Source organism: Peromyscus californicus, unplaced genomic scaffold (assembly GCF_007827085.1).
Source record: "Peromyscus californicus insignis strain IS unplaced genomic scaffold, ASM782708v3 Scaffold_11__1_contigs__length_118956290, whole genome shotgun sequence".
Taxonomy (NCBI): Eukaryota; Metazoa; Chordata; class Mammalia; order Rodentia; family Cricetidae; genus Peromyscus; species Peromyscus californicus.
The window spans coordinates 62,308,652-62,330,370 of record NW_026294402.1 but is presented as its reverse complement, the minus strand read 5'-3'; the positions used below and the strand labels follow the sequence as shown (position 1 = coordinate 62,330,370).

Sequence of the window (21,719 nt, the reverse complement as noted above, 5' to 3'; positions counted from 1 at the left end):
TTGATGAAGGAATTCCAAGTGAACAATTTTTGCTTTAGAGTCATGCTCAAATCATACTGTTGATGGGAGGCTGACTGAGGCATGCTTGCTCTGTGTGAAAAAGAATTTGAATCTAGGGGAACATGATCCTCAAAATAGAACACAAAACAGATAGATTGGATAGTCTTTAAAAAGTGAACTTAATTTTTTTTATTTAAACTAATGCACCTCAATTAAATTTTAAAATATTTTAAAAAATGACATATTCCTATTTGAGCCCCCAGAGTCCTGCTTTCCTCCTCTGGGCATGATCGCTGAGGGAGGGCCATGAAAGGTTAGCACCTGGGCCGTTGGGGCACCTGAGTCTTACTTGGCTCATTCACATCTTCCTGTGTACAGAAACAGCAGCAGAGTGAATAAGATGCCTGCAGTTTTATTTGAGGAATATCAAATCTGTATTTTCTAAGTGCAAGCAGCTTCATTTTGATTAAAAATACTAGTTTTACAAACTATATATAGAAATCATAAGATATGTGACATTTATTTAAAAATAATCTCCGAGGGCAGGGAGGAAATAAAAGGTGGGCTGGATGAAAATGTTTGGCTGGCAGTTGTTGCGACTGAGGGAAAAGGGTGGCTGGCCACTCTTACATACGTGATGGAGTCAGTGTAGATTGGAATTGTCCGAAGTCAAAAGGCTTACTTACTGCCTTCCACCCACCCAACCTAGAGCAGGTGCAGGCTCCCTACCTTGTACATGCTAGGAGCTGAACACTCTTAGGAGAGCGTATTCTACTATGGATTGCTAGCCCACCAAAATTTAAAGCATAGAGTGATGTCTACTGAATGTGTGTAGTTTTTATAGCATATTAAATAAATAAATAAGTAAAAACCAAGTTAAATCATTCTAAGTTGGAGACCATCTGAATATAGAGTTTCATTACAATTGTTTCTTTGTATTTCCTATTTTTAGTTTGGTTTCTTGTAGCTCAGGCTGCCCTCAATTCCATATGTAGCCACAGATAACCTTGAAATTCTGATCCTCCTGCCTGGAATTAGCTATGTAGACCAGGCTGGCCTTGAACTCACAGAGATCTGGCTGCCTTTGCCTTTGAAGTACTGGGATTAAAGGCCTGCGCCACTATGCCCAACTATATAATTACAGTTATAGTTATAATTATTATTACTATTGTTGTTGTTATAGATAAGGTCTCACTGTGTAGTCCAGGCTGGAACTTGTCTGCAGCCTCCTTATGCTATGACTAAAAGCATATGTCACCAGGTCCAGCTAGTTTGAGTATATTTAGCTTAATTTTTTGACATTTTTTTCTGTGGATTAACTGACCTATTGATTGTATTTGTGTACATGCATGCCAGGACATACATATAGAGGTCAGATGACCATGTGTAGTATCAGGTTCTTTCTCTTCACCTTGTGGATCCTGGAGATCAAGCACAGGCCATCGGGCTTGGTGGCAGGCACCCTTACCCACAGAGCCACCTTGCTGGCCTGATATTGGGCTTTTTAAACAAAATTTTAATTGTGTATAAGGTGTATGAAGTGGGAAATTTGGCACCTAAGAAAACTATTGTGACTTTAGAAACATTTTCAAGCCCTCTAGCAGACAGTCCACTCTTGGAAGATGCCTTGAAGAGACACAGAAAGGGGCCTCATCCTCATCCTGTGCTCACAGAGATTTTCTTCTGGTTAGCACATGCCCACAGGGAGGAGAGAGTCTGTGGTTCCACATGTGTTGGCTCGGTCATGAAGAGAAAGCCTGGATAGCTGTGGGTGACCGGAGGGAGGGAAACAGAGACCCACACCACCACGTGCACACAGCTTAGTGTAAGGCTGCAAAGATGCCCTGGCCTTGGCAAGTTGACACCAGGCTCTGGACAAGTGTTTGAGTATACCTGCTTTGCCATAGTGTTACTATTCTGCGTTTGGAATGACATAGAAAACATGTTACAGTGGATTGATAATGATGCAGGAAACATCTTAGTTTCATGAAAATTCCAAGAGAGGGGATACTGTGGAGGGCAGAGAAGAGGCTGCTGGGATGAAAAAGAGGGACAGGCAAGGGGAGACATAGGGTAGCGAATTCATTTTTATGGTTTATTGAGAAGAAAAGGAAATTTCAATGGTAGAAGGCTGTCTGTCAGGAAGTGTTGGCGTTTGGACGCTTCGAACCACAATGAATATTCCGAGAATCACTGGCCCTGTGAAAAGAGAAGAGTCAAGTGCTTTTGGGAAAACAACTTAGTTGTGAACTCATCAAGACCCAATTTTATACTTTTGAAGATGAATTTTGAGGGTTTCAGTAGCTGCTAATCAAGGCCACATGGAGAGAGATTCTTATTTATCAAAAACAAGTGGTCTTGATTTCCCCATTGCTGTTTACTTGGGTGTCTCATTTGACCTGATTGACCAAATCATCCTCCTCAATGATCCCGTGTTCTTTTTTGTGCTACCTGTCTTGGGTTGCCTTGGGCTTGACTGAATTCCATGATACCCCTTGATTTTTCGTTCCCTTTAGGGTAGAATGTGTTGGTTCACAGAGCCCAGGTGTTAGGCAATATTATTTTTGCTGAGACCTGAACAAATGTCTGCTCACCCCAGATAGGAAACTGATGGTATACCAAAGTCCAACTTGGTGAGCCAATGAGTTCTTACTGGGATTACTAGCAGGAGTCTGGGTAAGGGGTTACTTCCAAACCAGGGATGACTCACGCGGGGCTGCGGCAGGCACCAAAAGCCTATCCCAGCATGGCTTACAAAAGCTGAAAACCTGAGACCTACTGTACAACTTGCAGGAAGCTTGACACACTGCAGAGTGTCTCTTCCCAGGCACATGGCTGACTTTTACCTTATCTGCAGTACTTACTATTTATATAACCTTGCAGAGGAAGAGGCCTAGTGCATCTGGTCAGTTTCTGGCGCTTCCTGAATTTTCTGAATTGTTTACTTCCTGAGTCTTAAGGAGCCTCCCTTCAGAGTCTTTATCCATTCAGAGGAAAGTGCCACATAGCATCAGGCAAACAGCTTACAGGGCTGGAGAACTCACATATTGTGAGTGTTCTTGGGTATCTGTCCTTTAAATAGGCTGTTCCTCCTCCTTGCAGACCAGTAGTGTTCCCTTAGAGACTGCAGCCTTTCTATTTCAAAGGAGAACAGATGGTTTTCCTACTTGTGGGAGCCAGATTCTGTCTTCATGTCCTTGAGTTAGATCTAGCATGATCAAAGACCCTCTGGATGTGCTGGTGTGGAGGAGCCGGTGAGTTAAAGATCATGGAGTCCATGAACTAAAGATTAAGGTGGCCATGAGAATGAATGTTGAGTAGGTGGTACCTTCCCAGGGACCGCTGTGGAGTATAGAGCTCAGAGTGGGCAGTTCATCCACCTGGCAGCTGGGACACATTCAGGTCACCTCAGCCCTGATTGCCAACTGCTCAAGACCCTCTTGGATCACTTTGCATTCTCTACAGATTCTGTTCCATAGGAACCTCCCTGGCTTCAGTGCCTGGGCGATATTTGTGCAATCACATCCCAGTGCTGTGTGCTTGCTCCAAGTGATTAACCCATACCGACATGTCATTATCACAGAAAGTCCCATTTTGTGTCAGCTCACTCCTGCTAGTTTACATCTTACGGATTTTGACAGATGTGTCATGATGTGTGTCCCCCACCAGAGAGCCACAAGGAAGGTTTCGTCACCCTTCAAGTCATCCATCTCTGCAAATTCCCACATTGCCTTCCACCTGACCCTCCAGCCTCTGACCCTTTCACAGTCTCCCTACTGCAGCCTCTTCCAGAGTGTTAGGTTGTTGGGGTCACAGGGTGTATAGTCTTCTCTGCTGAGCTTCTTTGCTGTAGTTTTCGTATGGCTCAGTGGTCCCTTTCTTAGGAGTGCTGACTGGTATTGCACCCTCTCACTCTGTCTTCCCAAGAGAAGGGCTCATGTGGATGGTGACCACCTACCCCACTGTGTTTTATGTTGCAAAGTTGAGGCTTGGCTTAATGAATGGCTGAGAGTAAGGGCAGATGCCCTTTAGGGTTCAGAGGTAAAGCAGCTTATTTAGTAGTCTTCCTCTTCCATGCTTTAGTTTTTACATCTCAGAAAGCCTTTTGGAGATGGAAGAGAAGACATAAATCTGAAATAGCATGTTTCCCTAATTGACAGCCCAACCAGGAGAGAGCTTTTTCAAAGGCACTGGGGTTGTGGCAGAATATTGAGCATTTGGTCAGTGCTTGGGAAGGGCTTCTGAATTAGGAGACTTAGAAGTTCAAGTGAGGATAATCAACAAAGAATCTGGTACTCGGATTTTGATGTATATAAATAAGCATGACTGTCCTGACCCTGTTTACTTTAACCCCATGAGCCCCCATTTTGGGGAGTCATTACCCATATAAAATGTGCATGCAAATTTCTCCAACACGTATTGCCCATTTAATGTGTTTTAGGAACCGTGCTCTGAGCTGAGTCTAGAAATACAGGGTAGGCCACAGTTCCAGCCCTGACTCCTTACAGTTTAGACACTTACTTAGGAAAATTCAACACAGTACTGTAAATGTAGAAATTAAGATATAGTCAATAAAGATTCCTTTTAAGCAGGTAGAAACTGATGAAGTAGAAACTGATCAATAGAAGTATGGGGACGCCGACTGGGGCATAGAGAAGTGGCTGTCTGAGATCCCTTGGGGAAATAGCCGAGATAGTGCTGGGACTCTGGTGCGTGGAACACTGTGACCGTGCACAGACGTCCATGGCAGACTGTGTAGGAGGTGGCAGAGTGGGTACTTCGTAGGGTCTGAAGATTTAACCGGAATAATCGTCCACCCTAGCTGGTTTACTGAAGGGATAGAGGAAAGCTGGGCTATGATAAAGTCCAACCAAAAGTTGTGGGTTGGTAAATCATATCCCGTGGCCATTAACATCTTCCTTGAGGAATTGGGGACTCCTCAATTACTATTACTATTTATTACTAGTTACTTTTTGAACACCAAAGCAGGAATTGGGCACTGTTTCCCTGCTCTTCCATCCTTGGCTGTCCAGGAAAAGAAAAAAAAATCATTCCAGAGTTTTCTACATGTGCTGTCAGACTTTCTGCTGGTTAGTTTTTGGTTTTTGTTTTGTTGCTGTTGTTGTTTGTTTGTTTGACATGACATGATATTATCTAGAATCACTTAGGAAAAAGGAACCTCGAGTGAGAAAATGCCTCCATCAGAGTAGTCTGTGGGGGCATTTAAAAACTTAATCAGTGTGTGAGGGCCTAGCATACTATGTGTGGGCCACTGATGGGCAGATAGATGGTCCTAGGTTGTTTAAGAAAGGAAACTGAGTAAGCCATGGAACCAGGCCAGTAACAGCATTTTTTTTAAGGGTCTCTGCTTCAGTTCTTGTCTCCAGGCTCCTGCATTGAGTTCCTTTCTTGACTTCCTCAATGATGAACTGTAACTTTCTACCTCAAATTGATTTTGGCAGTGGTATTTATCACAGATCCAGTGAATTTAGCAAAAGAACTGTTTGTTTGCATTTGTTCATTTGAAGGTGTTAGAACACCTTAGGGTCATGTGACTATTGTATTCAGACATTACATGTAGATTAATAACACATCTAATCCTGCCTAATACCTGTATGCCATGTTTAGTTGTTTGCCTCCCCAGAAAAGCAACCATAAAACCTTATTTGTATAGAGTTTCCCACTTCTAGAGAACTAACTTGCTGCTTCTTCCACTAAAGGGAGCCCTGTACATAGCTCTGATTAAGTGAAATTCCTAGTTGTTCATACATGAGTTAATTAGGCTTCAGTTGGAAACAGTTGAGTGTACATTTGGGTCAGTCCATAATAGGAGTTAGTGATACATGGAGGAACAGTTTGTAGATTCAGAATAGAGTCAACTTTTCGTTTTTGTGTGTGCATGCGTAAAAGGGGTGTACATGCACCTGTGGGTACATAAGTATAGAGTCAAATATCTTACTAACTGAGGCATCTCTCCAGTCCCTGTGATCAATATTCATTTGTGGAACATCTCTCTAGCTGGCACTGTTTGAAAGTTGTACTCTGTAGTACTTATTCTTACAGAATTTGCATTTTCATTACACATACTAGGAATTGTTATTTACTTTAAGTGTTTTTAAATTTTTAGAGGGAATAGTGAATTCTAGAACAATAAAGACTTCATGGCCCAGCTCAGATTGTTGATCTGGAAAGCACATAAATAGGGAATAAAATAGAAGAGAAGGATTACAGCATCTCACATGGCCTCTGAGTAAATATGTACTTTACCCTCCTTTACATTAGCATCCTTTGCACCATTAACTGATCATTTACAGGGCTGTTTTAGTCATTTAATTAATGCAAAGTATGCCTTCAGTAATAATTTGTGTAAAATAACTAATTAAAACATTTTCCAAAGTAGTATATAGGACATTTGTCCTAAGATGTAGACCACTGATATAAAGGAATCTGTGCATGGGTAATTGTTGGAATCATTCAGTCATAATCACAGTTAGCATATTGAAGCATCCAAAATGTTTGGCATTGGAAACTCCTTTTGTTTTGTTTAAGTCAGTATCTCCCACATTCATATGAAGAAAATTTTTGAACGTGATGCTTTTTATTTTTAAGATTTTATTTTTATTTTATGTGATAGGCTTTTATCTATGTGTCTGTATGTGTACTGTGTGTATGCAGTTTCCTACAGGAGCCAGAAGAGGGTAGACTCCTCGGAACTGGAGTTATGAATGCTTGTGAGGCACCATGTGGGTGCTGGGAACTTAACTCAGATCCTCTGCAAGAATGGGAAGTGCTCTTTATCAAGAAACCATATCTCTAGTCCCAAATGGTTTTTATTTTGTTTTGTTTGGAATACTATCAGTAATACAGCAGATTTTCTGGAGCCTTACTTCTGGGTCTCACTTTCCCCTTCGTCTTGCAGAGGACAAAGTGGTCTTAGTTCTAGTCTCCTTGGAATGCCACTGCCTCCTGCTAGCTCTCTCCCGAGATTCTTTTTTTTTTTTTTAAGTTTTATTTATTTATTATGTATACAGTGTTCTGTCTGCATGTATGACTGCAGGCCAGAAGAGGGCACCAGATCTCATTACAGATGGTTGTGAGCCACCATGTGGTTGCTGGGAATTGAACTCAGGACCTTTGGAAGAGCAAGCAGTGCTCTTAACCTCTGAGCCATCTCTCCAGCCCCGAGATTCTTTTTTAAATCTTTATTTATGTATGCTTGGATGCCTGAAGAGGGCACCAGATCTCGTTATAAATGGTTGTGAGATCTATAGATGCTGGGAATTGAACTCAGAACCTCTAGAAGGAGCAGCCAGTGCTCTTAACCTCTGAGCCATCTCTCCAGCCCCATCACTGCGATTCTTTTGGCTCAGGCCAGCACCCAGTCTCTAGCAGGGAGTTAGTGAGAGGAAGCCTGGAGTAGAGAAATGGCTACTCCCTGGGCGGTCAGGTGTCTTCCAACCTAGCATAGCTGGGCTGTGCTCATTGAGCTACCCTTTGAATGAAAATATTTCTAGATTTCAAGAAAAGAGCAGGCATGGCAAGGGATGGAAGTTGGGGAAAGTTGGAAGAGTTTTATTCTCAAAACCTTTCTTCTTTTCTCCCTTTGATTCTGCTGTGTAGGACTGTCAAAGAACTCTTTGTCTTATTTCTTCTTGGATTTGGTGATTTTTTTGAATGACAGTCAAGAATGCACTTTGCTCTTTTTGAGCTACTTATAATGGATTTTCTCCTGCGCATAGTCCTAATGTCTTAAAACTGGTTAATTTTGGGCTGCAAAATACTTGGGTTACTAATGCCACAGACAGGCAGGCACACGACAGGGTGGTGGAGTCTCTGAGGAGGGTCCAGGCCCATGTGGTAGAATGGACGGAGGTCCCTTTTTCTAGGCTTAGGGGGAGGAGGAGGTTCTGTGCTGCACAGTGTATGAATCGTTCATCTTCTGTATCTACAGCAGGGCTGTCTCTGAATGAGCTGTGAGGATGCGGGAGAGAATCTAGAAAAATCAAGTCATGCTAGTTCTGGTGGTTACAGGAATTGTCAAATTCAGCCCCAGATGGGGGAGCGTTATAAAGCACAGCCCTGGCTGACAATGCCCTTGCTTGTGGTAAGTGGGAAGATCTTGGTAGTAGCTTTTGGTGCTTTCTGTTCGTATCAACCAGTGCTTCATGATATCTTCTATACAACAGGCCACGAGGAGCTGCTGAGTGACTTGACATGTGATACATAACACAGAGTACTCCTGTGAAGCAAGTGTTCTTCAAAGAACTTGAAGGAGTCTTCTTTGGCTTTAACCAGAAGTATTTTAGAACTAGGCATGTAGCGTGGTGATAGAAAGGGTTTGCCTGGCGTACGCAGGGCCCTGGGTCCCATCTCTAGCACCACGCAAATCAAACTGAAGCGTTTTAAACAGATTGCTGTGCCCACAGAAGGCCTGTTCTGTGTCAGCGTTCTCTGGGGACCCATTAAGATCAGACAGTGAACAAGTCTCTGCGGCAAACCGTTTCCATCTCGGTTTCAAATGCCTGCTGCTCAGATAAGCTCCGAGGTGGCTGCGGAGCTTCGCTGACTGTCTTAGTTGTCTGTCCACCTTGAGCTTTGCCCTCTCCCCCACTGGTTTTTATTACAAAGCAGGAAACTTGGGCCCAGAGAGTTTAAGGCACATCCAGGGCAAATGGCTAGTAAATTGTTCCACCAAGATCAGATTTGTTCTCTTAGCCACTACGCTAGTGCCTTCTCTAAATGCAGTATTGAGTCCCACGGATCTCTTGACTCTCCCCCCTCCCTCGCATGCACATGTGTGTGTGTTGTGTGCTTGTGTAGGAACATGTGTTTTTGCACGTGTGTGGGTGTGCATGCACATATACACATAGGTATGTGCAGACCTTTCCATCAGGGATCATCTTCCATCAGTCTCCATCTCTTCTCTTTGTCCTTCACTGAGGCATGGTCTCTCCGTCAAATCCAGAGCTTGCTGTCCAGCGGGCTCTGTGATGGGTCCCTGGTCAGCACCTCTGAGACTGCCCTTGTGGAAAGACCACCACGCCCACCCATTGTCATTCATGAGGGTTCCTGGGGTTCTGAACTCTGATCTCCACACTTCTGTGCTGAGCACTTGGCCCCGCTGAGCCCTCTCCCCAGCCCTGTCTCACAGATCTTAACACATCTCAGGCCCCTGTGTAGACTTGCTTGACTACCTGGCTTTGGTGGCCTGTGGGCTTTTCTGAACTGTGTGTTGGAGGCGTAGATATTTAGTTTACGTGTCGTGACAGCTCATCTCTGAAACAACATAGGACTCTAGTCTTTTGTCTGTCCTCTTCAGGCATTTTCCAGGGATAGAGGGAACAGCTAGCAGATACAGGGGGGTAATTAGGAATGTGATTTAAAGGCATCTATGCAGCTACCAGGAATTACGGCTTTCTAACCAGGTTCATAAATGCGATCGTATAGGAATGCTTATATGATGTGTAACTTATAAACCTTTAAAAATAAAGCAAGGAAAAGCATACATTTGTTTTCCAGATGTAAAGTGAACATAACGGGCACTGTGTTTTATAATCTCAGTGGGGGGAAAAAGGTCTTTTAATGTGTAAATACAATCTAATAAAGATAAAGCCGTGCAGTGGCTAAGCATATTATGATAGAGAATGTTTTAGCACGAGTCCAGCTCACCTGGATGCTTACGGCTCCTTTGTTCCTAGTCTCATGTATCCTTCTCTTCACAAATTTCATTGTTAATTAGAAATTATGTGAGGCTGGAGAGGTGACTCAGCAGTTACGAGTAGTTGTGGCTCTTGCAGAGGACTTGAGTTTGGTTCCCAGTACCTACATGATGGTTTACAACTATTCTCCACTCCAGTTCAGGGGATTTGATGCCCCCTTCTGACCTCAGTAGGTACCAGGCACACACATGTTGGTACATATATATACATACATACATGCAGGTAAAGCACTCAAGCACATAAGAAGTAAATAAGTCTAAAAAAATTTTTTTAAAGATTTACCTATTTCATAAAATCACTCTTTGCCTGTGGGATGCTAGGTTGGAGCTGGCCAGTTAACTTTAGCTGGAGATCACAGACATTAGATGAATTATAAGTGATTAATCTTTACTTATAGGGCCACAGGACTTGGTTTATTCCCTTACCAATGAACTGCTATTATATTTCTTCATCTTAAGGAAAATTTATTATTTGCCTTATCTCTCTTAAGGGGAATATTACTTTCCTTAAATTTGTTTATAAATTATGAACAGCAATGTTTTTGTCTTGTGTGTAAATAGATTTTATTTTTTAACAAAAGTATCAGTGGAATGCTTTTGTCTTATTTTTATAATTTATATATTAATTTTTCTGTGTGTGTGTGTATGTGTGTGTGTGCGCATGCGCGCACAGGACCCACTAGAAGAGGGTGTTTGATCCCCCTGAAGCTAGAGATATAGGTGGTTGTAGCTGCCCCATGTAGGTGCTAGGAACCTAACTCTGATCTTCTGCAAGAACAGCAAGCATTCCTAACTGCTGAGACCCTACTTTGGTCTCTTGTTGTTGTTGATGTATCAAGCCAAATTTGGTGGTTTGAAAGAAAATGGGAGTGACACTAATGGGAGGTGTAGCCTTGTTGGAGTAGGTGTGGCCTTGTTGGAGGAAGTGTGTCACCGTGGAGGTGGGCTTTGAGGTCTCATTATGCACAAGATACCACCCCATGTTTCAGACTACTTCCTGTTGCCTGTGAGTCGAGATGTATGAGCTCTCAGCTCCTTCTCTAGCATCATGTTGCCTGCATGCTGCCTTGCTTCCCGCCATGACGATAATGAACTAAACCTCTGAACTGTAGTAAGCCAGCCACCGCAATTAAATGTTTTCTTTTATAAGAGTTGCTGTGGTCATGGTTTCTCTTCTCATCAATAGAAACCTTAAAACAACAAATACCTTAGAGTTTTATAATCTCAGGTTTTGCTCTCATGTTTAAAAAGACCTTTTTTTTAAATCCAAATATTATACAGTATTCAGACACATACTCCTCTAGTAATCATTTGATTCTATTTTTAGTTCGTGTTTTTATAAGTTGAAGACATTTAGAATCCCCGTCCCCAAATAATAAACCCACATAATTTATTAACTCGTTTTTCGTTCCTACCTAGACTTGGTGGCATGTACCTGTTTTATATGAACACTGCACACTCTAACCTTGCCCTGTTTTTTCACTGTGGCTAAGCTGTTTTGATAAATCTGTAATTGATGGTGTTTTTCTGCCTCTTGGTGGGTTTCCACTGAGTAAGGGGTCAGATGGTGAGCTCTTGGGGCCTCAGAATGGTCATGACAAAAAGATGAAGCAAGAAGGAACTGCCTGATAATTGAGTCCCAGGAACTAAGTAGCACAGCTGTGAACAAGACCAGAACGATTCTGTATGCTAATGGGGAAGAGGGCACAAAGCCTGAAATTGGTTTAGACATGATGCAGGAAGAAGGACACATATATTTGGTTTTTTGTTTAAATTCAAATCCATTAAAACCTTCCTAACACAGAGAAGGGGGGAAAGTGTTCTGCCTCTTGGCCGATGGTAATGTAATTTTGGTCTTTACGTAAGTGTTCTGGGACCTCAATTCCCTGTCGGCACAGCAAATTCCCAGCACATGTGGCGTGATGGAGACTCGTTGCTTCCGGTGTTGTTTCCTTTCATTCTTAGCATGGGGGAAAATGACCAAACGTATAGACTTCTTACTCGCAACCTGGTGTTTATATCGGTACTTGCATCTAATGGCTTTTCCTATTGTTCTAGGTATTGCTGCTAGAAGCTTCTCGCACTCCTCAGGATCTTTTCAGTAAGACTGACACTGCACAAGCTGAGAATTTAGGTAAGTCTTTAAAAACTGAATGAAAGAAAGAATGCATAGAGGAAAACATTCTCATTAACCGAGTCCCGGGGATGGGACGTGTGCTGATGTTCTCCAGAGCATTTCAGTTCTGTCTCCAGCACCTCACTGTGGTCCTCACCAAGGTCTGTGTGCTGCAGCCGATGTGCAGAATACCTGGTCCTCGTGCCTGCTTTCTGTTTGACTTCCTCCCCTAAAAGTTAGGTATGAGAAAAGGGATGTGGAGCTGGGGCATTTCCCTTACTAGGTCTCCGTGAATTTGTATTCATCCCCATGGCTTGCTTAGTACACATTTTGAGAGAGCAAAGATTGGAAGCTCTGGGTAAAGAACTGAACTAGAAACTCCATCGTCTTTGAAATGGAAGTGAGTGGTTCCTGGGGACTTGAGGGTTGTAAATGATGACTGTAGAATGGGGGAAGTAAACATGAATTACAGGTAATGGGTTTTTCTTTGGTCCTGCATGGGGCAGATCTCAAGTGGTATGAATGGAAACTCTGGACTGAGATGTAGGGACACACCTGCAGATTCTGAGTTTGCTGAGGTTTAGTCCGACAAGGTGAATCTAGTCAGACAGCCCTTAAGTAGTGTCATGGGCCACCTACCTGTTTAATCTAGCTGGTTGAAGACTTTGGGCCAGGTCATTTATCTCTGAAAGTCTCTGTCTTCATCTGTGAAGTTTATAGGATTGCCTAGGATAATTGTTTATGTGCTTTAAGATTTTAGGGGATAGCAAAACCATGTTAGGACTAATTTACTGTATCTTTTCAGTGAATATGAACAAAGTTGATGATTGTTGAAGCTCATTGGATATGTGAGAATCCAATGTATATTTATATGTAGTTCTACTTTGTGTCTGGAATTTTTCGTGATAAAAGATTTTCACAGATAATACTAATATCATCTTTCACAGATAATGCTAATATCATCTTACAAAAGAATGAGTATTTTGATACTAAAAGAGTAGGGGCAAGGTGTGGTGGTGCACACCTTTGATCACAGCACTTGAGGCAAGCAGATCTCTGTGAGTTCAAGGCCAGCCTGGTCTACATAGAGAGTTGCAGGCCAGCCAGGGCTGTGTAATGAAGCCCTGCCTGTCTTTAGATGATACGTATTTAGCTTTATAAAAATGGCTGTCTTTTTCACAATCCTTCCCCCTTTCTCTCCAAACCAGCGATCAGTGGAAGACTCAGCAGCATGGTACTAAGGGCTGACATTGGTGGATCTTAGAGTATATGACCCTAGAACTGTGTCCTTTCTCCCAAACAAGAAACAAGGTGGAACCTATGTTGACATTGTTTACATTCAGAAAATACCCTTTCAACAAGCATGGGTGAACTAAGAGACATTAGATGTCAAGCTGAAGTGAAGGGACTGTTCTGTTGGGAGCTCACTTTCATAAACATGGAATTATCTGTGGGCTGCACTGTGGTCAGTGCAGATTGAAAGGGTGACAGTGATCCTACTAGTCTGATGAAAGGTCACAGCAGCTCCCTCCCTAGTGTGGAGGGGCAGCTCTAGCCAGCTGTTGGAATACATATGACTGTCTATTTCAGAAGTGTGTGTGTGTGTGTGTGTGTGTGTGTGTGTGTGTGTGTGTGTGTGTGTGTGTGTGTGTGTGTATGGGGGGCGGGGGTTGTCACCTTGTCTTCAGGGAGGTGAGCCTGACACCTGACCGCTAGGAAACCCAGTGACCCCAAGTATGAAGAACTCAAGGCTGGGTGTAGATCAAGGGCACAGTCAAGAGTTATGAACTCTCAGCAATGTGGTCTGAGCTCCTCAGGACAGAGAGGAGCTTGCTGAGACATTGGATGTGTAAGAAGTATACTTGGTGGCACCCTGTGCTGTGGGCTGTAGAGAACACATACTATGTTTCTGTCGACTTCTCCTTGGGCTGTGGGTTGTTGTTGTTGCTACTGCTGCTGGGGTGGTGGTGGTGGTGGTGGTGGTGGTGGTGGTGGTGGTGGTGGTGGTGGGATTACTACTAGACAAGGAAGTCCCCTGAGGGACAGGCAGATGCTCCCTGCTCTGGGAGGTTAACACCATTCCCTTACTTCTGAGAGTACTGGAGATGCTGGGTTGTCTGTGTGGTTTAGGGCATGGTGGCTCAGTCCTTCCTTCTTCCTCCTCCTGCGAGTTCTGGCTTATGTTTCCTCTACCAATACAATTTTCAGAGAAACCCAGAATGAATTTGACAGTCTTACCTGGCTGTTTTCTGCCCTGTCACCCCAACTCTTGGCTTACTGCCTGCTTGTTATGCTTCAATGCTCGGGCTCTACTCCAAGAATGTTTACTTACTGCCCTTTTTGGGGGTGAAAAGGGTTATATCCAACAATAGTGGGAGCACTTGCCTTAAATGTGTAGGACTGTGAGAGATTACTAAACTTTTGACATATCTGAAAGTGTATATGCTGGGTGGGGCTTTTATTTTGACATGAACCAGGGAAAGGAAAATTGTTTTAAGGGATCTCTGGACTCCAGATTGGAATAAAATTTGATGTGAACAACAAAACCAATCAATCATGCTCAGGAGCTTTTCAGAAGAGCAGGGCATTCTGGGTGAGCGCTTGTAGGGATGAGTAGTTAAGAACTGGAGACAATCACACCACAGAAATCAGTGTGGTGTTTCAAAAGGTCCTATGTAAGCATGCAAGTGTATGTGCATGTATGTGAGGAGAGAGATGCTGATGGATGGGGTGGGGAATGATAAATGACTAGTTTAGTTTTCTATTTAATGACTCATGATGTATTCTGGATTGGAGTGTCAATGCAATCTGTTGCTATCTCTGTTCACTATAAACTTAGAAGAAAAATGCTTTTAAGAGCTATCTTAAATTCAAAAGAAACAAAAAAACATTGTTTTGGCCTGTCTGGGAAGTTTTTAGTTCCCATCTCTGTTTAGTGGAGGATATTCAATCTGTAAAATTCAAAGTAGAACCAATGTAGATACTTGGTGTTCTATACCCATCACTTAAAGGCTATGACGTCAGCAACCACACGCTGTTCCCATGCTTCCTTTTCTTCATGAAAGATGAAATCAATTGTGCACTTTCACCTTCCCAGCATGCTCCATATGTTGAGTTCTTTGGATTAGTTTTCCTGGAGACTTTGGCCACCATTCCATTGCTTGCCCATCTACCACAGGCCACCCGCCTGAGTGACTGAGGATCCTCACTAGACCAGGGTTTCTGCCCCCATGCTGGGACCCTTGCCCTGCTGCTGTTATTGCCTAGTCCATGCTTTCAAACAAAAGGACCACAGCTTTCATTTTGATTGACGTCCCACTGAGATGGCTCAATGGGAAAAAGGCTCTTGCCATCAAGACTGATGATCAAAATTCAATCCCCAGGACCCACATGGGTCCTGTTGTCCTCTGACCTCAACCCACACTATGGTGTGTGTGTATCCTTACAAGTACACAGACACATACACACACAATCTAAATTAATCAATATGAGATAAAGAAAGATTAATCCACACTATAACAGGATGTTCCATTTTCTTGAACCTGTGGCTATTTATGTCTGCCCATGTTTTTCTTTTGAAGTTAAAACAATCCTAAGGAAGAACTCAAAATTTGAACATTTTCTAACAATTGGTTGGATTTTATGGAATCAGTGACTTTTTTCAGTGAGTGATTTTGCCTGCATTTGCATATTTCCCTTTGGAACATGAACCTTGAAAAGAGAATTCAGTCTTCAGGGCTGGAGACGATGGCTCATGAGGACCTGAGTTTGGATCCAAACACCCACATGAAAATCCAGGTGCATGTGTAATCCCAACACTAGGGAGGCAGAGACAGATGGATCCTGGAGTTCAGTGGCCTGCAGCCTTCACATTCATGTGCAAACACAGAAGAAACATGCTCATACATACATGCACAAATGCAAGAGATCAATCACTCTTCTCTTTAACTATAAAATTTAGAAAATTCGCGTTGATCATGAGAATTAGCTTTCCAAATCTATAAAAATAACTAGTGTATTCACAGAACTGAAAAGTGACTTAATGCAATTAAAATAAACACACTTTACAGTCACCTCTAACGGCATCAGTATCTGAATACAGTGACAAAAGCTGAGAGAAATTCCATTGCTGTGCTGTAAACAGTGCTCCCATAGGGGCCTTAACAGCAGTTAAGTCCCGTTGTTACATACAAATGGCTTAAAAAACAGGTTGAAACATTGGGCTGGAGACGTAGCTCAGCTGTTCAGAGCACTTGCTGCTTCTACAGAGGACCCAACTTCAGTTCCTAGTACCCATGTCAGGTAGCTTACAACTGCCTGTCACTCTTGCTTCAGGAGAACTGGCACTCTTTTCTGACCTCTGAGTGCGTGCACACACACACATTAATTAAAAATTCCATCAAAAGACCTCATATAGCCAAAGCAATCTTGAGCTAAAAGAGTAAACTTAAAGGCACCCCACTTCCTGACTTACCTACGAACCTATATTGAACAAAGACTATGGTAATGACTTAATAGCAGCTAGAACAGTGAACAGAAGAGAAAGCCCAGAAATCTGTGCATTTGTGGTTAACTGATTTTGACAGTTGTGTCAAGAACACATAGTAGGGAAGGGGAAGTCCTTCCAATAGTTGATTTTGTTTTTTAAATTTTATAATTAGCCTGCATGCATGTCTGTGTGACGGTGTCAGATCCTCTGGAACAGGAGTTTACAGACAGTTGTGAGTTGCCATGTGGGTGCTGGGAATTGAACCCGGATCCTCTGGAAGAGCAGCCTGTGCTCTTAACCGCTGAACCATCTCTCCAGCCCCTAATAGTTGATTTTTTAAAACATAACTTTATTTTATGTGCACTGTCATGTGGTCATCGGATTCCCTGGAACTGGAGTTACCGACAGTTGTGAGCTGCCACGTGGGTGCTGGGAATTGAACCCAGGTCCTCTGGCAGAGCAGCCAGTGCTCTTAACCGCTGAGCCATCTCTCCAACCCTTCTAATAATTGATCTTAGGACAAGTGGATATCGATACACAATACAGAAATATGAAATCATGCCTTTACCTCTTGTCACATCAAAGGTAAATCAAAGATGTATTAGGAACTAGGGGTATAGATTAGTGGGTAGAGTACTTGTAAGTATTTTGAGACCCTGGATTCAAAACCCAGCACTTCAAAAATAGTATTAAGGGCTTAAAGTCCTGAGTCTATGAAGTTACTAGAAGAAAACAGTGAAAGAAGCTCTGAGCATTGTTCTGAGCAGTGGGGCTTGGGACATGAGCCCCAAAGCAAAGATAAAAATAGCAGTAATAGACAAAGGAGGTTACATCAGACCACAAGACAGCAGAGGAGCAACAAAAGACTGAAGAGGGCCCGCAAGATGTCTTGGAGAGTAACAGCACTTGTCCTTGCAAAGCTGACAGCCTGTGTTCTGTCCCCAGAATCTACCCAGAAGAGCTGGGTGTGGCAGTGCACATCTGTAGTCCCAGCACTCCTAAAGAGAAACGGGAGGTAGAGACAGGAGACTCTCCCAGAAGCTCACAGCCTAGCTGGTCTGGAGCATGTAGCAAGGTGGGAACAGTATCACACACACACACACACACACACACACACACACACACACACACACACACACACACACCATCTCAACAAGAGAAGGAGAGAACTGCCTCCTGCAGCTTGTCACCTCCGCCTCACATGCGGGCTGTGGCAGGCTTGCACACCTGCACTCACATGCACAGGTCATACACAAACATATATATACTCACAAATAATGAATAAGTAAGTAAGTGGGGTAAGTATGCAAAATAAATATGGACCTAGAAAACCTTATTCCAAGGAGGCAAAGGAGGCTGAACATATATATACTGCTCTTGCAAAAGCCCCAAGCTCATTCAATTCCTAGCACCCATATCAGGAGGCTCACAAGTGACTATAATTCCAGTTCCAGGGAATTGGATTGATGACTCTGACCCCTGCAGGTACTGTACTCATGTGTACCCTCACCCCACGTGTGTGTGTGTGTGTGTGTGTGTGTGTGTGTGTGTGTGTGTGTGTGTGTGTGTGTATGGACATCCTTTGTATCCAAATACACAAAATGTCCATGAGAATTTGAGTAAATACTCAAAACCATTGATTTTCAGAGAAATGGGAAAAAATGACTGACAGGGAATTAGAAATGAAAACTTCGATGAGATAAGACTTCACAGCTCTGAGAACGGCTCCTAGTAAAATGGTGAAAGATGCTAAATGTTGTCAAGACAGAGGAAAGGGAACCTTGCCCATGGGATGTGTTAGTATAGACCTTCTGGAAAGTGGTGGAGAGTTCCCTAAAAACATGAAGAACATCACGCATGACGAGAGTACACGGAATAGCAAAAAGAGATCTGCACTCCCATGTTGAAGTACAGCATTGTTGTTTTTTAATTCTTACGTTTTTATTTTGTTATTTATGTGTGTATATGCATGCTGCAGTGCATGAGGCCAAGTCACTGGTTAGCTTTCAGGAGTCAGTTCTCTCCTGTGGGTTCTGGGACTTTGAACGCAGGTCATTAGGTTTTTTATGGAAAGTGCCTTTACCCACCGAGCCATCTTGCTGACCAGGCAGCATTATTCTTAAGAGCCCAACTATGAAATTTATATGTTTATCACATAATACATGGATTAAGGAAATGATCTACAGGCACACAGTGGCATCCTTGCCCACTCTGAAGAAGATAACCCTGTCTTTCAGCAAGTTGAGTAAATCTAGAGAATGCTGCATTACATGAAATAATCCAGGCACAGAAAGAGACTACTTGTTATTTTGATATGGGATCTACAAATGTTGAACTTAAGACACGAGCGATGACTGGCAGCTGCTGGGGCCTGGGAAGCTGCAGTTAGGAGGAATGGATTCAAGAGATCTCTCACACAGCATGATAGCAATGCTAATGATGTCCCCTTGAAACTGCTAAAAGAATTTGTGTTCTCACCACATATAAAAGCACACGAGGGGATACATGTTAATTTCCTTAATGTAACCATTTTATAATATATATATTTAAAAATAATATGTGTCCTGAAATATATGCCATTTTACTTGCTGATTTAAAAACAATAAATAAAAACATTTCACTGCAAATTGTTGTGTCACATTATTACATGCAAATGTAATAAAACAGGAAGCATTTCAGAAAAGCTGAGGAAAAGTGGTGATGTCATAGATGGACATGGTCACAGTGGCCTGCAGTACCAGCAGCTGGGGCCTGTGTGGTCCTGCTTCTCGGAAGCAACTGCTGCTGTTTTGTGAATATTGTTCGTGTGTTTGGCGATTCTCACGTGTAGATATAATATGTTATATCTCTTTTCACATTATTAGTGTCTGTCTGTCTGTCTGAAGATGGCATGTGGGTGGGTGCAAGTGCATCTGTGTGCACATGAAGGCAAGAGGTCACCTTCAGGTTTTGTCCCTGGAGTGTTGCCCACCTCACTTGGTGAGACAGGATCCCCCACTGATTGGGAGCTCGGTGATTCAGCTAGGTTGGCTGGCCCCAGAGATCTGCCTATGGCCGTCTCCCCAGGCCTGGGATATGGGCTACCGTACCTGGCTTTTTCACATGGGTTCTGGGCATGAAATTTGGGTCCTGACACTCACACAGCAAGCATCTCCCCAGCCCCACCTCATCGGTTTTAACAACTGTTTCTGGGTGTCTTGTGTTCAATCCCTTATCAGCTCATCCGCCATCCTTCCTCTCCTGGCTGATTCATGTCTCAGGTCTTCCCTATCTCCTCTGATTTTTGTCTCCTCCATGCTATTTCTTTGTCTACACCAACCCACCCCTATGAAATTTTCAATTTTAGGCAGTTATATCTTTAATTTTGCATTCTTAGGATCGGTAACACATGCCTGCATTGTAGCTTGACAGTTTTGTGTGTTGGGTTTTTGTTGGGGTAGTGATTGACTCTAGTGTCTTCTGTGTGCTTAGCAAGCCCTCTACCACTGAGCTGTATCCCTTCCCTTTCCGTCCTGTTCTTTAATAGCAGTTAGGCTTGTTCGATTTGGCTCTTGGTTCTTAATGTTAAAAGCCAGTAAGCAACACTTCATACAATGAAGTAAATACTGTCCCCATCAGAGCGTGCTCTGGTGGTAGCCAGCTACCTTTGTCCTCCGGTGGAGTGTGGCTAAGTAGAGCTTTTACACCACACCAGCAGTCTCGAATGCAGTCGAAAGTTTCCTAGGCTCTGTTCCCCAGTCTCCTCTCTGAAAAAGCCATTTTGTTTCTGAAGATCTCAGTCTCCTGACTCTGGGTCTGAGAGGGTTGTCTCAGCACATCACTGAGGCAAGTGCTGGTGTTTGGGAAAAGCTCCTTCCCATACTGTATAACAGTTCAGGGACTGTTGTGTGGAGGAAACAAGAACCTGTACTTAAAATTCACCACAGTTTACTGGGGACCTGAGGTGTTAAGACACAGGGTTCTGGAAGCCTGTTACCTCCTGAAATCCTCACAGCAGCCCTGTGGAATGGGTGTTGTGTCCATTTTCACACACAGAGAGATTCCAACTCTGGGTGAGTGATTCGTGAGAACCCAGCTTCTCAGGCTTGTCCCGGAGCTCCTTTTACACAATCCTGCTCCCATTTGGACTTGGGGAGCATCCATTTTCCACTCTGTTCTCTGATGATTTGAACTGAGAGTAGGAACAGCCACCCGCCCTTCTGGAACACGGCAAAAGTGCTCTGTCAGCACTTCTTTCTGTATTGAGTCTTTCCAGCCCCCCACCCACCACCAAGCTACTTTGAACCCGGCCTCAAGCATTTCTAGGTTCCTAGTTACCTGGGACAGATTCTAAACTTCCTTTATCAAAGGATGGAAATAGATGAAATTTAAAGTTCTTTTTACTGCCTGATACAATACACCGTATTTTCTTTAGTTTATTTACCTCACAGAGATGAGGGATGAGTCAGTCTCCCTGATGAATGAGGTCTGGCTCTTGGTGCTGAGGTTGTCCAGGACTCTGAGCACATCCACTATCCTATCCCTGTGGACAGCTGGCAGCAGGCTCATGGGCTCGCCCCTCAAATCGAGAGCGAGGGACTGTTCTCCACATGGCCTCCCTTCCCTGAAGGCCGGATTCTGAGGAAGGAAACTCACAGATAGACATAAGAAACTGGCCTCAGAGGGTGGGATGGTGTGAGTGTGGTTCGATTTTGCTTATGTTTATAAACACACTGCAGAGCAGTGGGCTCTGTGAGTGACAGTGAGCAGAAAGGAAGTGGAGCACAGTAGGTTTGCAGAAGAAAGAAGCTTTTGTGGTTTGTTGCTGCAAGTTTCTGTGTCTTCAAGAACGTGACCCTCTCCACCTGGAGTGAAGTCCTGAGGTGGGCCGTTCATGCCTAGCTGGGCAAGGACATATTCCAACAGCAGCGAGATTTCAGTGTGGTAGCTTCAGGCCTTAATTAGGGGTAAACGAAATTCAGTACCCAGAGCCAATACCCCTTCTAGACAAATGTCACATTTAAGAATTGCTTAGGAGGGCTGGGAAGGTGGCTGAGTAGGTAAGAGTGCTTTCTCTGCACTGAGAATTCCCAGCAGCCAGCAAAAAGCATGGCCCTGTGCGCCTGTAACCCCTGTGCTGCGGGGTGGGGAGGTCATAAGACGCAGGAAGATCGCTCAGCTTGCTATCCAGCTAGACTAACTGAAAAACAGAGAAGGGATGGGATGGATGAGAGGCCCTGCTTCAAGGGAGTAAGGTGGAGAGTGATAAAGTAGATCACCTGACATCCTCCCTTGACCCTCTAACACACACAGTCACCTTCACTCACACATGTGTGCACACACACTCATACACTACATACCTGTAGGTATCGCTCTCTGTGTCACACACACACATGTACACATGCACACATAGACGC

The 21,719-nt window shown here is 43.5% G+C and overlaps 1 protein-coding gene across 5 annotated transcripts in view; it reads left to right on the top strand.

The window, feature by feature from the left end:
• Tln2 (talin 2) overlaps positions 1 to 21,719 on the top strand; it is a 426,813-nt gene that overhangs the window by 170,986 nt on the left and 234,108 nt on the right. For all 5 annotated transcript variants that reach the window (XM_052713268.1, XM_052713262.1, XM_052713236.1 and 2 more), the window contains one exon: positions 11,777 to 11,852. The gene's annotated coding sequence lies outside the window, so the exon portion shown is untranslated. The remainder of the gene's footprint in view (positions 1 to 11,776; positions 11,853 to 21,719) is intronic.